The sequence below is a fragment of the Marmota marmota genome, unplaced genomic scaffold (assembly GCF_001458135.2).
Source record: "Marmota marmota marmota unplaced genomic scaffold, marMar, whole genome shotgun sequence".
Taxonomy (NCBI): domain Eukaryota; kingdom Metazoa; phylum Chordata; class Mammalia; order Rodentia; family Sciuridae; genus Marmota; species Marmota marmota.
The window spans coordinates 37,012,868-37,027,297 of NW_025999900.1; positions in this window are offsets into that span (position 1 = coordinate 37,012,868).

The window sequence follows — 14,430 nt, forward strand, 5'->3', positions numbered from 1 at the left end:
GACTTGGGAGGCTGAGGCAGGTGGATCACAAATTCAAAGCCAGCCTCAGCAACTCAGCAAGGTCCTAAGCAACTTGTTGAAAACCTGTCTGAAAATAAAAAATAAGGGGCTGGAGTTGTGGCTCAATGGTAGAGTGCTTGCCTAGCATGTGTGAGGCACTGGGTTTGATCTTCAGCACCACATAAAAAAATAAATCTATAAACTAAAGGTATTGTGTCCATCTACAACTAAAAATATATTTAAAAAATAAAAATAAAAAAGGCTGGGATGTGGCTCAGTGGTTAAGTGCCCCTGGATTTGATCCTTGGTACAAAAAAAAAGTGCTGGGGATTGAACCCAGGGCCTTGTGCATATGAGGCAAGCACTCTACCAACTGAGCTATGTCCCCAGCCCGTCTTACATGGACTCTCAAGAGAAACAGAGATCACAAAACCAAATTTTACAAACTAGATGCCCTTGAACAGATGAATGGATAAAGAAAATGTGGTATATATACCCAATGGGGTGTTGCTCAGCCTTAAAGAAGAATGAAATGATGGCATTTGCAGATAAGTGGATGGAACTGGAGAATATCATGCTAAGCAATATAAACCCATCCCCAAAAAACAAGGGCCAAATGTTTACTCTGATATGTGGATTCTAATTCACAATAAGGTGTAAGGAAACTCAAAGGAGACAAAAGAGGCAAGATGCAGAGGCAGGAAAAGAAGTGGCTGCCCCTCCAAGTGACCGCATTTATTTATATCAAAAGTTACATAGCTTGTTAGTACTACATAATAATGACTACATTATTATTTAGTATTCCTTTAATCCCAGGTGTGAGATAATTGAGATCAAAGTCCAGACTGTTAAGACAGTCCCTTTTCTCCAAGGACATTACCACGGTAACTAGATACTGCACCTGTATAGATATTTCACTAGCTTCAAAGAGAAACTGCTGAGCATTCCAAGGGTGGCAGACAGAGTGCCTGTTTCCCCGGAGGAGTTTGCTTACCAGAAGAACCTTCCCTGTACATTTATTTCCACAGTCAGAATACCTACAAGTCCCTATATTTCCAGGAGCTGTGTGCTTGAGGTGAAGGTCGAAACTGATAAGACTCCAACACAGAGTTTCCTCGTGATGGACATTGCTGTAGCATCCAGGCACCCTGGGTCTCTGCACCGGAGTTTTCCAGCAGCCAGGCATTCCATGTCTTTGCACAGAAACTTACTAGTCACCAAGCATGCCGCAGTCACAAAGTTTATCAGAGTCCCCAATCTCAAACACAGAACTCCTACAATAAGGGGGTGGGGGCTAGGAAAAAACTAGAGGGGAGTGAAGGAGTGGGAGTGTATGGGGGTAGGAATAATAGTAGAGTGCATCAGACATTAGTACCCTGAGTACATATATGACTACATGACCGATGTGATTCTACATCAGGTACAACCAGAAGAATGAGAAGTCATACTCCATTTATGCAAGATGTGTCAAAATGTATTCCACTATCATGTATAATTAATTAGAACAAATTAAAAAATATTAAAAAATCCTAACAAATTAAAATCATAATAGGTTCTAACAAAAGAATTTGAGGGGAGACAAAAACATTTAGCCAACAGCAGTACTTGTAATCTGGTTTATGTATTTTATAATTGTGTAGTCTTTTTATCATTTATTTATGAGAGTTTTTATATATTCTAGAAATCATCTTTTTCTACATTTCTGAAATATTTTTTCAAACTTTGGATTTCTCATAGATTTTCCTAATATTATCTTTTGATTAGCACCATTTTTAAATTTTCTCATGTACTATTATCAATCTTTCCCAGAGGGTTTTTTCTCACTCTCCAGCTCTTTCCCAAGGCCTCAGAGTACTGCCTGTGTACCATGAAGATACCTGAGAAGCTTGGTGGAGGCTATAGACTTGCTCAGAGGCTGCAGCTCCTCATAATTCTAATCTCTCATGCCAGCCAAAAGATGGCCTTTAGGATTCCATAAATATTTGGCTGATTTCCCCTTATCCCTCTCTATAGTAGGTGAGGGTCAAGGATGCTCAACTTTCCTCTCTCCTTTCCCACACATCTCTTTACAGTTCCTATGCAAAGGCTGAATCTAGTAAGATGTCCAAAAGTGAAAGAAGCCTGGTGATTCTGTTCATAGAGGTTGAATTACTACTGTATGGAGTAGGACTGAGAGGGAGGAAGAATGGATTAGGATAAAAGGGAAAGCACAAGAATAACCAGCAATAGAATCACTAGCAAGACAAGGGCTTAACCCTGAGTGTCCTTTTTCCCATCTCAGTGAAGTCCTCAATTCACAGGGCAGCTGAATCATAAGGCCCATCATAAGAACCCAAGAGAAATGTTCAGTGTTTCTTATCAGAACTCAGAGTTCATCCTGGGTCTGAAGTTTGACCAGTGTTCATGTTAGAGACCCTTATTTTTCCATGTATTGCTGCTTTAGTTCAATTTTGGAACTCAGAAACATGGGATTTGACTCCCTGGTCAATAAGGGAGAGTGTATATCTTTCCAGCTCTTTTACACACAGACAAACTTGGATCCTTCTTGTGACAGGAATCTATGGTCTTTGCTTTCAGATCTTTCTTACCTTACAAAGAAAAATGTAAGAATATTAATAGATTTAGTTTAAGGTAATGTTTTGCTGAAAGAGTTGAGATTTTTAAAACCTCGCCTCCTTTCTCCTATATCAGGTAAATTATCAGAAAACACAAGCCCAACCCCAGGTGCATGACCATGCCACATCCTTGGGATTTAAAGGTCAGGATGAGGGCAGAGGAACCCAGACATGAAGAGGGAAAACTCCTTGGACACAGCCTTCCTGATGTCGCTGCCTCCCACCTAGTGTGTGGTGAGGAAAAGGAAAAAGGTGCGGGGGGGGGGGGCTGCCGTTGGGCTGAACTTTCTGCAGCATGGACCAAGGAGAAGCAGAGCCCACCTTAGTCATGAAGCTCTAAAGAGGATAATAAGACCTGCTTCTCTGTACCTCTTTTAATTCATAAATATCTGCATGAGAAATTGAATATGGGGGGAGATTTTAAATAGCTCAGTAGGTGAGACATCTTGGTAGAGATCAATCCTATATCAGAATTTTTTTGGAAATTACTCTGAAAGGTACAATGGTCTGGAGGAGAGAGAGGCCTACAGGCTGTGCTGGCACTAATGAAGATCAACACTTGGGTTTTCTTTAACCCTGCCATCCATCCTACCATACCTCAGGGTAATTCAAGCTCTCCTAGGTTTCTAGGATTCAACCTGAGTCTGGCTCTTGTTCTGGAGGAAACTAAACACTGCCCAGGAAGAAAAAATAACCCTCCCCTCCCAGGCTCTCCCAAGGGTGGGTTTGTGCTCAGCTCCCCCTGCAGTTCCCCTCACTGTGCCTTCCACAGCACAGTAGTACACAGCTGAGTCTGAGGTTTGGACTGCAGGTTTCTAAAGGTGGAAGGAGTTCTCCTTCTTAACAAGAGTGGCATGAAAACCTTGGCTCTCTGTCCTCTGCTTTTCTGTTGCACTCTTCAGGAGCAGCTGAGGAGCTTTATCAAGATATTGGACATACCAGCAAAGGAAATATACTGAATAAGTGGTAAGTGCAGTTCAAGATCACAGGTGCCCCCTCTGTAAGAGTAACCAGGCCTGCTGTCTAGGTCACCATTGATCCTCCCTAAAAGAAAAAGAAAAATATTTTGTTATATGGAGAGAGAGGTTAAAGTTGTCAGAATTGTAGAAAAATGAAATATTATTAATGGTTAGAATAAAATGTTACTTACTGAACATTAAGAGGGTCAAGAGAACTGAAACAGTGACATAAAGCATGATGAGCGAAGGGAATGATCCTTACTACATGCAATACACCAAGTTACCTGGGGTCAGTCTCCAGATGGATCTTATAGAAACTCTTCACTCCTGAGCAAGAGCCCCTTTTTGCATAACAGCAGTTGATCTTTTGACTACAAAGATAGTAGGTATGTTAAACCACTACCTAAAAGCAAAACTGAACCCACATTGAGGAAAGTTGCTCCCTCTTGTGGTTTTTCTGCAAACTGCACCCAAATCTTGACATTTCATTTTTAATAATACAGTGCCTTCCGCCTCTTCATCCATAGCAGCTGTATTCCCAGATCTCCAGTGGATGCCTGAAAACACAGATAGTACTGAATTCTGTGTTTCCTATGCATACATGCTTTGATAAAGATTATTTATAAATTAGTCACATTGTTCTCTGGTACAACACATTGCTGTCAATTGGAACATGTTTTGTGTTCACGTCTTCCACCCATGAATGTAGTGCCTTTTCCTCATTAGCTAAGCACTTGTCGTGCATTGTGGATGTAACTTTTGCAGTTTGATGGGTGACCTCAAAACACCAACTGACTAAAAACAGAGGCTAAAAAGCAGGTAGTTGTACAGCATGAATAGATTGGACCAAGGGATGATTCAATCCTGGTGACAGCAGAACAGTACAAGATTTCCTCCCACTACTCAGAATGGAATGCATTTTGAAATAAGAATTGTTTATTTTTGGAAATTTCCAGTTAATATAATCATATCACACTTGACAGCAGGGAACTGAAACTGTTGAAAGCAAAATATTCTATAAGGGAGGGGTATTGTAAACTAGCTTCACAGGAAGGTAGATAAAGAAGGAGGATGACATAGCACTCTTAAGAAGAAAGCATTCAGCATTTGTTTATATATTCCAACCAGACTTGGAATAATGTTCCATCATTACTTCAGCATTCTCTTCATGATGAGATCTCTAGCTTCAAATAATCCCAGACACACACAACTTTGAAGTGAAATAGTCTGAGGCCTCTTCCTGTACACATCCCTGTGGGTCTATTGGGTGCCTGGAAAGTCCCCTCCCTCTCCTCCAACCCATGACTACCTTCACCCCACCCCCCAGTCAGCATGCCATCTCGTAAGAAACATCCCATAATGTGATCTTCAATCTACAGAGAAGGGCCAGTGTTTTCCCAACACACTATGGACTGAGGCCAGTGTTTTCCCAACACACTATGGACTGATACATTTGTAAATACAACAAAAACAAGTTTCTGAGATGTCTGATTCACTGATAAAGGTAGAGCGCTATAGGAATTAACCTTCACACTCACATTTAATCCTGGATTGATTTGCACACATGTGGAAGAACCTCCCCAAGACAAAGAGAAAGCAATAGGGAAAATAATTTCTAGAGTTCACACAGTGCTGAGCATTGTATGTGTTCACAGCAGCCAGGATTCAAGAGACATTTTAATACAAGGGGCAGGCACTCAGAAGGCTGATACATTAGCAGTAGGCTAAGAGAGTTCCAGAATAGAGTCCATCCAGGTAAAGATTAAAGCAACTCATCAAACTGATGAGCAAATTACTTCACTGGCCTGGCAATGTCCAATAAACTTTAAAGTAGTTTAACAAAATTCAGCATCCAAAAATGTAAAGTGCACATATTTAGCATCATCAAAATTATCAGAAATGAGAATGAGCAGGGAAATGTAATCTATAGTCAGGAGAAAAATCAACCTATAAAAACAGATCTAAAAATGACACAGACAATAGAATATTATAAAAGGATACAATTTTTATAATGTATCAAAATTACCTGTAATAAAGTATATTAAGTGATGTAAAGAAATATAGGCAAATGAAGAAGAGAAAAATGGAGGAAATATAAGTATCCAAAGTTATTTTTCAATTGATTAAAGATTTTTATCTCTTTAAGAGATAAAAATCTTTAATCAATTGAAAAGAGATAAAAATCTTTAATCAATTGAAAAATAACTTGAATAGAGTTAGTAAAGATTAAAAACTACAGAAAAATGCTCAGGATAATAAAGTATAGTGGAAATTGAAGAAAATTTTCAGTGATCCTGAAGAAAAAGCAATAAAAATTGTTAAAACTGAAGCAAAAATAAAACAAACTGAATAAAAAGGAATATAACCCACTAGCTATGGTAAAAAGTCAAGTGGTCTTATATATGTATAACTGAAGCCTGAGGAGCACAAAGGGTGGGGGGGGAAATAAAACTATTTAAAGAAATAACAGCTGAAATTTTCCAGATTTAATTATTAAACCCCAATCCAAGACAGAATAAATAGAACAAAATTTTTCCAAGTTTCATTATGATTGTCTAGTTAATTTTGTGTTATTATAACAAAATGTATAAGACTAGTTGCTTTAAAAGTAATAAGGTTTATTGGGCCCACAATTCTGATGATGGGAAAGTCTAAACATCTGGCAAAGCCCCCCTAGCCACATCACAACACAGAAGAGATATCACACCACAGAAGCATATGTGAAAGTGGATAGTGATGTGTGAAAAAGCTTCAATGGCAAGAGACGAAGCAAGGCAGCAAGCAAAGAAGCCAAAGTCATTTTCTAACAACCAGCCTCACAGTAACTAATGAAGTCCTGCGAGACCTAACTCACTTTGTCTAGTTAATTTTGTGTTGTTATAACAAAATACACAAGACTAGTTGCTTTAAAAGTAATAAGGTTTACTGGGCCCACAATTCTGATGTTTAACATCTGAAAATTCTGAAAGTCTAAACATCTGTCAAAGCCCCTCTAGCCACATCACACCACAAAATTAGGTATTAAAGTGGGCAGTGATGTGTGAAAAAGCTTCAATGGCAAGATGAAGCAAGGCAGCAAGCAAAGAAGCCAAAGCCATTTTCTAACAAACAGCCTCAGTAACTAACCAAGTCCTGCGAGACCTAACTCACTCCTGAGAGACCTACTTCAGTCTAATCCAGTCCTGGGAGAACTGACCTCTTCTCTCAAGAAAAACCTGAATCGATTCATGGGAGCTGTGCCTTGGTGACCTATTCATCCCTAAAAGGCACCACTTCCCACACTGCCACACTGGGGATCAAGCCTCAAGATGAGCTTCAGTGGGGACAAGCACAATCAAATATGTTAGTCACTTTTTCATTGCTGTGACAAACACCTGAGGACAAAAGCTTAGAGCAGGGAGAGTTAGTCTGGCTCGCTGTTTCAGAGGTTCCAGCCCAAGGTTGACTGCACTGCACTGGGCCTGAGGTGAGGCAGAACATCATGGCTGAGGGCATGGTGCAGGACAGCTGCTCAGGTCAGGATGTCCAGGGACTGGAGAAAGAGAGAGAAGAGTGGGGAAGGAAATAGGGAACATACATAGTCCCCAAGGGCACACCACAGTGACCTACTTACTCCAACCAGGCCCACCTGCCCCAGTTTCATCCTACTCCCACTAGTCCATTAAAGCTATTGACCCATCAAGTGTATTAATCCACTGATGAGGTCAGAGCCCTCAGCACCCTATCCCTTTCCAAAACCCCACCTCTGGACATCTCTGCACTGGGGACCAAGCCTTCAGCTCATGAGGTTTTGGGGGACATTTCATATTCAAACTATAAGAAAACAAGTAAATGAAGTTTCTGAAACCCAGTAATAAAGAGAAAAAATTTAAAAATCAGCTGTGTTCAGGTAGGGAGAAAATGGAAACAGCACAGAGGATCAAAACTAAGAATGACATTTGGCTTTTCACCAGAAACAATGCACACATCAGAACATAACTAAAGGGCTAAGAGGAAATGTCCTCCAAAAGATGATTGTTTAAAAGGCAAAATTATAAAACTGCATTGTGGATTTTTAACATACACAGAAAAAGTGGGTGGCAACAGCAGGAAAAAGGATGGAGGAGGAATGCTGTGTGTCCTGCACCACATGTGAAGCAGTAAAGTACTATTTAAAATCAGACAGAAATAAGTTAAATGCACAGCCTCTGATCCATCAGCTGTCACATGGGTCTGAGGATCATGTGTAGTGTCAGAAAGAGGCTCTAATAGAGAAGTTTTGTTTATGCAGGAAGGAGTGGAGATGGAGATAAATTCCATCAACCAGGCAGTCATCCATATCACACATGGACTCTGGAAAATGTGCATAAACACCTGTGAGAGTGCATAAGAAAGAAGCAAACACTGCTTTGATGCCATTATACAAAAGGTTTCTGAATGCAAAGGTCTCCCTAGGGGTCCCTGGCCACACCTGGATGGCAGCAGCCCTCCCTACCACCTTGACAGGTAGGTCATGATTCTGCTGTAATTCAAATAAGTATTTTCTTTTGGAATCCGGGTTTTAGAGGCTTAATGTGACTAGCCAGGCTCTCTTCATTCTGTATTGTCTTGTATTTAACTGTCCCCCTTTAATTTGTTTTATTAGTGGTCTCATGAATCTCAATTAAGGAACTGTTTTCTTGTTCTGTTGTTCTGTCGGGTAGTTGCTTTGTACCTATTTGTGCTAGTGAAACCAGCTCAGTGGAAGAATTAAGAAGACTAATTTCAGAGCTCATTGCTTCTCTATGATTGAGTTTTATTTATGCAAGATATGATCATATCATAGGAGGAAGCCATGGTGTGGCTCTCTGCTTACATAAACCATTTTGAAGCCCTGAATCTTGGCTACTGCAGACAGCTATGCTATCTTCCAACACGACTCTGAGAAGTGCTGCTGCCCAGGTAAAAACAGTGGCCATGACTAAAATCAGTTAACACAACAATCATCTCCAGATGATATATACTTTCTCTAAATGGGTTTTTACTCCAATTCAAATGAGCTTAGACTGTTTAACTGTTACTTAAATTATCACCTAGAATATAATTACTACACAGGCAAGATTCCCTGATAAGCAGATGACCCAGCTGCTCTCACACTGTTGTGCATGCTCAGGAAGCCCTAAACTCAAGCATTCATTCCAGAAGCTGACAGAGTTACCTATGATGTATAAAGCTCTGTTTAAAAAAATAATAATAATAAAAATAAGGCCGTACCTGTAATCCCAGTGGCTCAGAAGTCTGAGTCAGGAGGATCATGAGTTCAAAGCCAGCCTCAACAAAAGCAAGACACTAAACAACTCAGTGAGACCCTGTCTCCAAATAAAATACAGAATAGGCCTGGGGATGTGTCTCAGTGGTTGAGTGCCCCTGGGTTCAATTCCTGGTCTCCCACCACCATCCACAAAAAAAAAAAAGCAAATTGCTTTTTGCACAGTGAAAAAGAGGTAAATAAAATGAATCCTATTCCACACCAGTGCTCCCACTAGCCTGGCCCTGGTGTGTGGAATGAGGAACAGGACTGGAAATAGATAGCTGATGGACCTATTGAAAAGGAAGGAAAGAAAGCCTGTCTGAATATCTTGTTCCAGTCTTTAGGTTTGCTTTTATCCTTCCACCTCCTCCTCCCTCTTTTAGGCCTGCTGTCCTGATGGGCTCTGACTCAGTGAGCAGGATGGAGCATGCTGTGGGAGGAGGCAGCATTACCTTAGGGCTTACCCAGACATCTCCTGACTGCCTTCTCCATTCTCTCTGTTTCACCACATTAGTTGGTAAATGCTTTCAGATATATTTTATATTGTCTAACACTTGGGACAAAGGTTAAATTTCATATTAATACCTTCTAATTTTATTAGACAGTTTCAACATCTAAAAGTTCTCCATTTTACTTCCAAATTATTCAAGGAGTGGTTTCTGGAGTTTGATCCACTTAAAGCTGATTTAATTGTGATTTAATGGTGATTCTTGGAGCCGATTGCCACCCCTTCTGCTAGCCTCCCTTGAGCCATTTTTCAATTTAAGCCCAGGATTCAGAGGTAAAATCAAGGCTGCCCTCGCCTTAAAAGGCTGGTTCACATATGTCTTCCTACTCCCCAAAGCTAAATACTTTGGAGCTGCAGTGAAAGGTTTCTTCCAACAATCAGCCTTTGCTCCAGAAGAGCCATGGAGCAGAGGTGGTGTGCCAAAGTCTGTCCTTCAGCTGGGTGAGGACAATGTTGAAAATTAATCACCTCTACAAAACAGCCCAGGTGACTTTTTTAGTGCTGTGAGGGATATAAAAGTGTGGGCATGTTTCAAAAGACCCATATTATTTGGGGGTGATAAGACATAAGCTCAAACACTGGGAATTTGCTATAGGAACCTAGAAGACTAGAATAGGCTCTACCTTGGCTGAGTTCACTGGATCAAGTCACTTCACCTCTCTGAACAACAGTTTTGTTTATAAAATGTGTTTAATTCTCTGTACTCTGCCTTGTTCACAAAGCTATCCTGAGGAGTAAATGAGATAATGCTTATGATAGTGAATTATAAATTTAGGTGGCATAACTGAAATATTTTTTAAAAAATTGGATGATTCATCAGAGGCAGTGGTTGAGTGGCAGGACTTTCTGTAAAAAGGGAGAGATGCTGTGGGCAGGAGAGATCAGGGATTCTTCATGAGACAAGAATGACTGGACAGTGTCTGGGGTCAGGAGGAAGAATGACGGCAAGCATTCAGACAGCAGTGATGATGGGAGCAAGGGGCCCTAGGCAGAGCTGTTGGTGGAGGACAGAGGGTGTTTCCCTGCCCCATTCTCATGTTAGACTTCATTTGCTAAAGGAGAAAGGACATGACAAAATTTGTTTAGCTTTTCTATTGTTGTGACCAAAAGACTTGACAAGAATAATGTAAAGGAGGAAAAATGTATTTGGGGCTCACAGCTCCAGAGATCTGAGACCATGAGTGGCCAACTTCATTGTTCCATGCCTGAGATGAGGCAGAACACCAGGACAGAAGGGTGTGGCAGCTAAGGACAGAAAAGCAGCTAAGGACATGGCAGTCAGGAAGCAGAGAGAGTCTAAGCTTGGCTCATCAGGAACAAAATATACACTCCAAAGGCATGTTCCCAATGACGCACCTCCTCCAGCCACAACCTACCTGCCTTCAATTACCACCCAGTAAAGCCCTATCAGGGGATTAATTCACTGATTGTATTAAGGATCTCATAACCCAACCATTTCACCTCTAAATGTTCTAGTATTGTCTCACATATGAACTTTTGTGGGGGATGGTGGGGGCACCTCATATCTAAACCATAACAAAATTATAGAGACCATGGAGAGCCTCATCAACAGGCCTATCTTACTCCATGAGCAGAGGATGGCTACTGCATGATGTCAAGCAGGGGACATATGTGATTCATACTGTGCTTTCTGCAAGAATAAACCATTTAGAGGGAAATTGGATGGATTAGGGATGGAGACCCTAGAAATTGGGAGGCCAGTTCATATGCTGTTACAGAACACCAGGTGTGAGACTCTGTGAGTCTGAACTGGGAAGTACTCAGCAGGCGGCAGAGCAAAGTTCCAGCCCACCTGGTAATATTTTGGTCTCTTGGGACTGGGAGCAGGGCATCTTTGCAAATAAACATAGCAACAGTCAAGTCCTTTATTGGGTGAACATTTTTTCAGCATTGCTTAAAAGAGGGCACAGCATAAGAGGAAACAAAAATGTGAAGGCAAATTGAATATGAAATATCATCTCAAAATTTAATCAGTGAGGAAGCTAAGGTATAATTTAAAAATCAAGTATAACATACATTCAAAAACAAGCACAAAACCTAAGTACAGAGTTTGGTGAATTGTCACAATGTGAACCCACCTGTGTAATTATCCAGGAATAGAGAAAATGACCATAACCAACATTCCAGGAGCCTCCTTTGTCCTAACTCCTAGTGACTAGCAACTATCTCTTCATAAAAGCACCCTACCCCAGTGTCCTACTCAAAACTTAATAGATGTGTTGTGCTTATTTAACATCTTTAAACCTATAATGTTTGTGGGATTCATTCCACATGGAGTATATAGCAACTTAATTCATTTCCATTTCTGTTCTATTCCATTATCATAAATTAGATACCCTTGAAACTGATGTCAGATATCTGAGTTATTTTCCAGATTTGGGTATTATAATTACAGATGCAATAAATTTTCTAATTCATATATATATATATTTTTGAATAAATATATGTTATTTTCCAGATTTGGGTATCATAATTACAGATGCAATAAATTTTCTAATTCTTGTATATATATTTTATGAATAAATATATGTTGTCTATTATTGAATATATGCATAGAATTGGAATTGTTAGATCATAGGAAATAAATATGTTCAGTTTCAGTAGATGCTTCCATATGGATTTCAAAGTTGGGCCGTTCCCATTCCTTCTAGCAGATTATGATACTTCCTGTTGCCCCATGTTTTTGCCAACTATTAGTGCTGTCAGTATTTATCACTTTAGGTATGATGTTCATGTATATATAATTTTTAAATTATGCAAAAGGTCAAGTGGCAAGTACTAATAAGTGTTAAAGAGTGATTTGGAAGTTTAGAAATGGAGGAATTCACCTCTTGTGCTTATGTCAAGAGACCTAAGTCCTGAGATAAGAATGGCAACTATGCATTCTCCAGTGCCACTCTATGATTTTATAGTGTACTTATAATTGTAAAATGACAATGATTTGAGTTTAAACCATGTCTCTCAGACTACCAACCAGCAAAACAGGCATCCTTCCTTACCTTTTTAAAGTCCCAGATATAAAATTGTGTCATTGATAATTGTGCTGCAAATCTCTAAATTGTTACTTTTAGAAACAAACAAAAGGCCAATCACACCTAAAAATTAATAATAATTCCTTAATGCAATTGAATTTTCAATATATGTTCAATTTTTCCTTTATTTAATATTTTTTAGTTGTAGTTGGACACAATATCTTTATTTTATTTATTTATATGTGGTGCTGAGGATTGCACCCAGGGTCTCGCGCGTGTTAGTTGAGTGCTCTACTGCTGAGCCACAACCACAGCCCCCAATTTTTCAATTATTTTACAGCTTGTTGGATTCAGCATATACCTAAGGGCCACACAGTTTGATTAACTGATTCATTTTAAGACCCATTAATCTCTAGGTCTCCTCAGTCCATTTCATTCTCTGAAGATTATTGTTGAAAAATTCATAGATTTTTGTCCTGCAGAATTTGTTTCACTAATTTTGACTAATTTCAGGGAGCACCTGGAGAGGAGGCAACAGGGCTGGAGCCTAATGGTCATTATCAATCACCTTCTTCACTGTGCTTTTCCACCTACAATAAGCTTGCAGCCTGACTCAGATTGGAATCAGAGACAACATGAAAAACCTTCACTCTTGGATAACCTATTGGCAGCCCCACTCTACTTTAGAGAATGTTGAGTTTACCATGTCACTTTCTTTCATCCTTTGACAGTAAGGTCCAGTGCCAATTGATACAGCATCAGGTTTACCCTCTTTTTCAAATACCTAGACAGCTACACTCATGTCAAGTCTCCTGTAAATACCTGTGAGCATCTGCCTTTGCAACCAAGCTCTAGATAGGGCCCTGAGGCTGAAGGAGGCCCAACTACCCACAAAGTTCTTAGTTCCTTTGGAACAGGGAATTATCTTCACCTTACAAGGAACATTTGGCACTGCTGTGATTTAAAATGTCTGTCTCTCCATCTACTTTAGGACTTCTCAAGAGGCTGTGTCATCTGGAGCTCCAGCTAGGTGGCAAATGTCAGTGACCTCATGTTTGTCAAGTGGGCATCTATTGGATCCTTTTACCTCCCTTGGGACCATGGCCATTATTGGGTGTTGGCTGAGGCGGCCTCATGGGTTAGCATTTTCGTATATGTGACCTGGCTGGATTGGCCATTCTCCAGCTTTTAGCCCCTGCATGCGCTTTTGACCTTAGTCCCGCCTAATGGTTTAATCTGAAATCTGCCTAGGCCCCTTAGTGATAGTGACATAACTGCTGCTTATTGGTTCTTGCTACTGTCTCTTCTTAGTCCCTCCTATCACTATATAACCTTGTTCCTGACACAATAAAGTTGAGATTATTGCACCTTCATGGTTGACTCATCTCCCTACCTGGTGTGAGTGTGTGGGCCAGGTTGGGTGGCAGGCCTGGTCGCGATACTTACCCTCTTGCTCAGCCCAGGAGACACTAGCTGGTCTAGTGCGCTTCACTACCCCTGTCGAGGGGGAGGGCAGTTCCAACAGCTGGTGCCTCGGAGAGGACAGGCTGGCTCCCATGTAGCCTTGTCGCGGGGCGGGGGGGGCAACAGATATCTTCTACACATCCTGATTCTCCCACACAGAAGAAAGAAAGTGCATCTGATGAATTGTGAAAGAGACCACAACAGCAGATTTAAATAGAAGCTGCTTTATTGAGTGAACACCTGTTCTCTTCCTTCCTCCTTTCTCCTACTTTCCTTTGTTCCTCCCCTGGTCCCTCAATTTCATCCTTCCTCCTTATTCTCTCTCTCCTTTCCTCTTTCTCTTACCCTCCTCTTTCTACTTTCTTCCCTCTCTTTCTCTTCTCCTTCTTCCTCTTCCTCTCCATTATACCGACATAGAACAGCAACACCTATGCGTTGGTAGCAGGTGACTTCCCAGGTCACTCTCCTCCCTCCCCACTCCCTCTGGCTTCTGGTTATTCCTGTTACACTCTCCTGCAGTGGGTAGAACACTATGAAAGTTTATATGACACTCAGTTGTCTTCTTCCAAATATAGAGGGGTAGCTAAAAAGTATTAGGAACTCAAAAAAAAAAAAAAAAGGG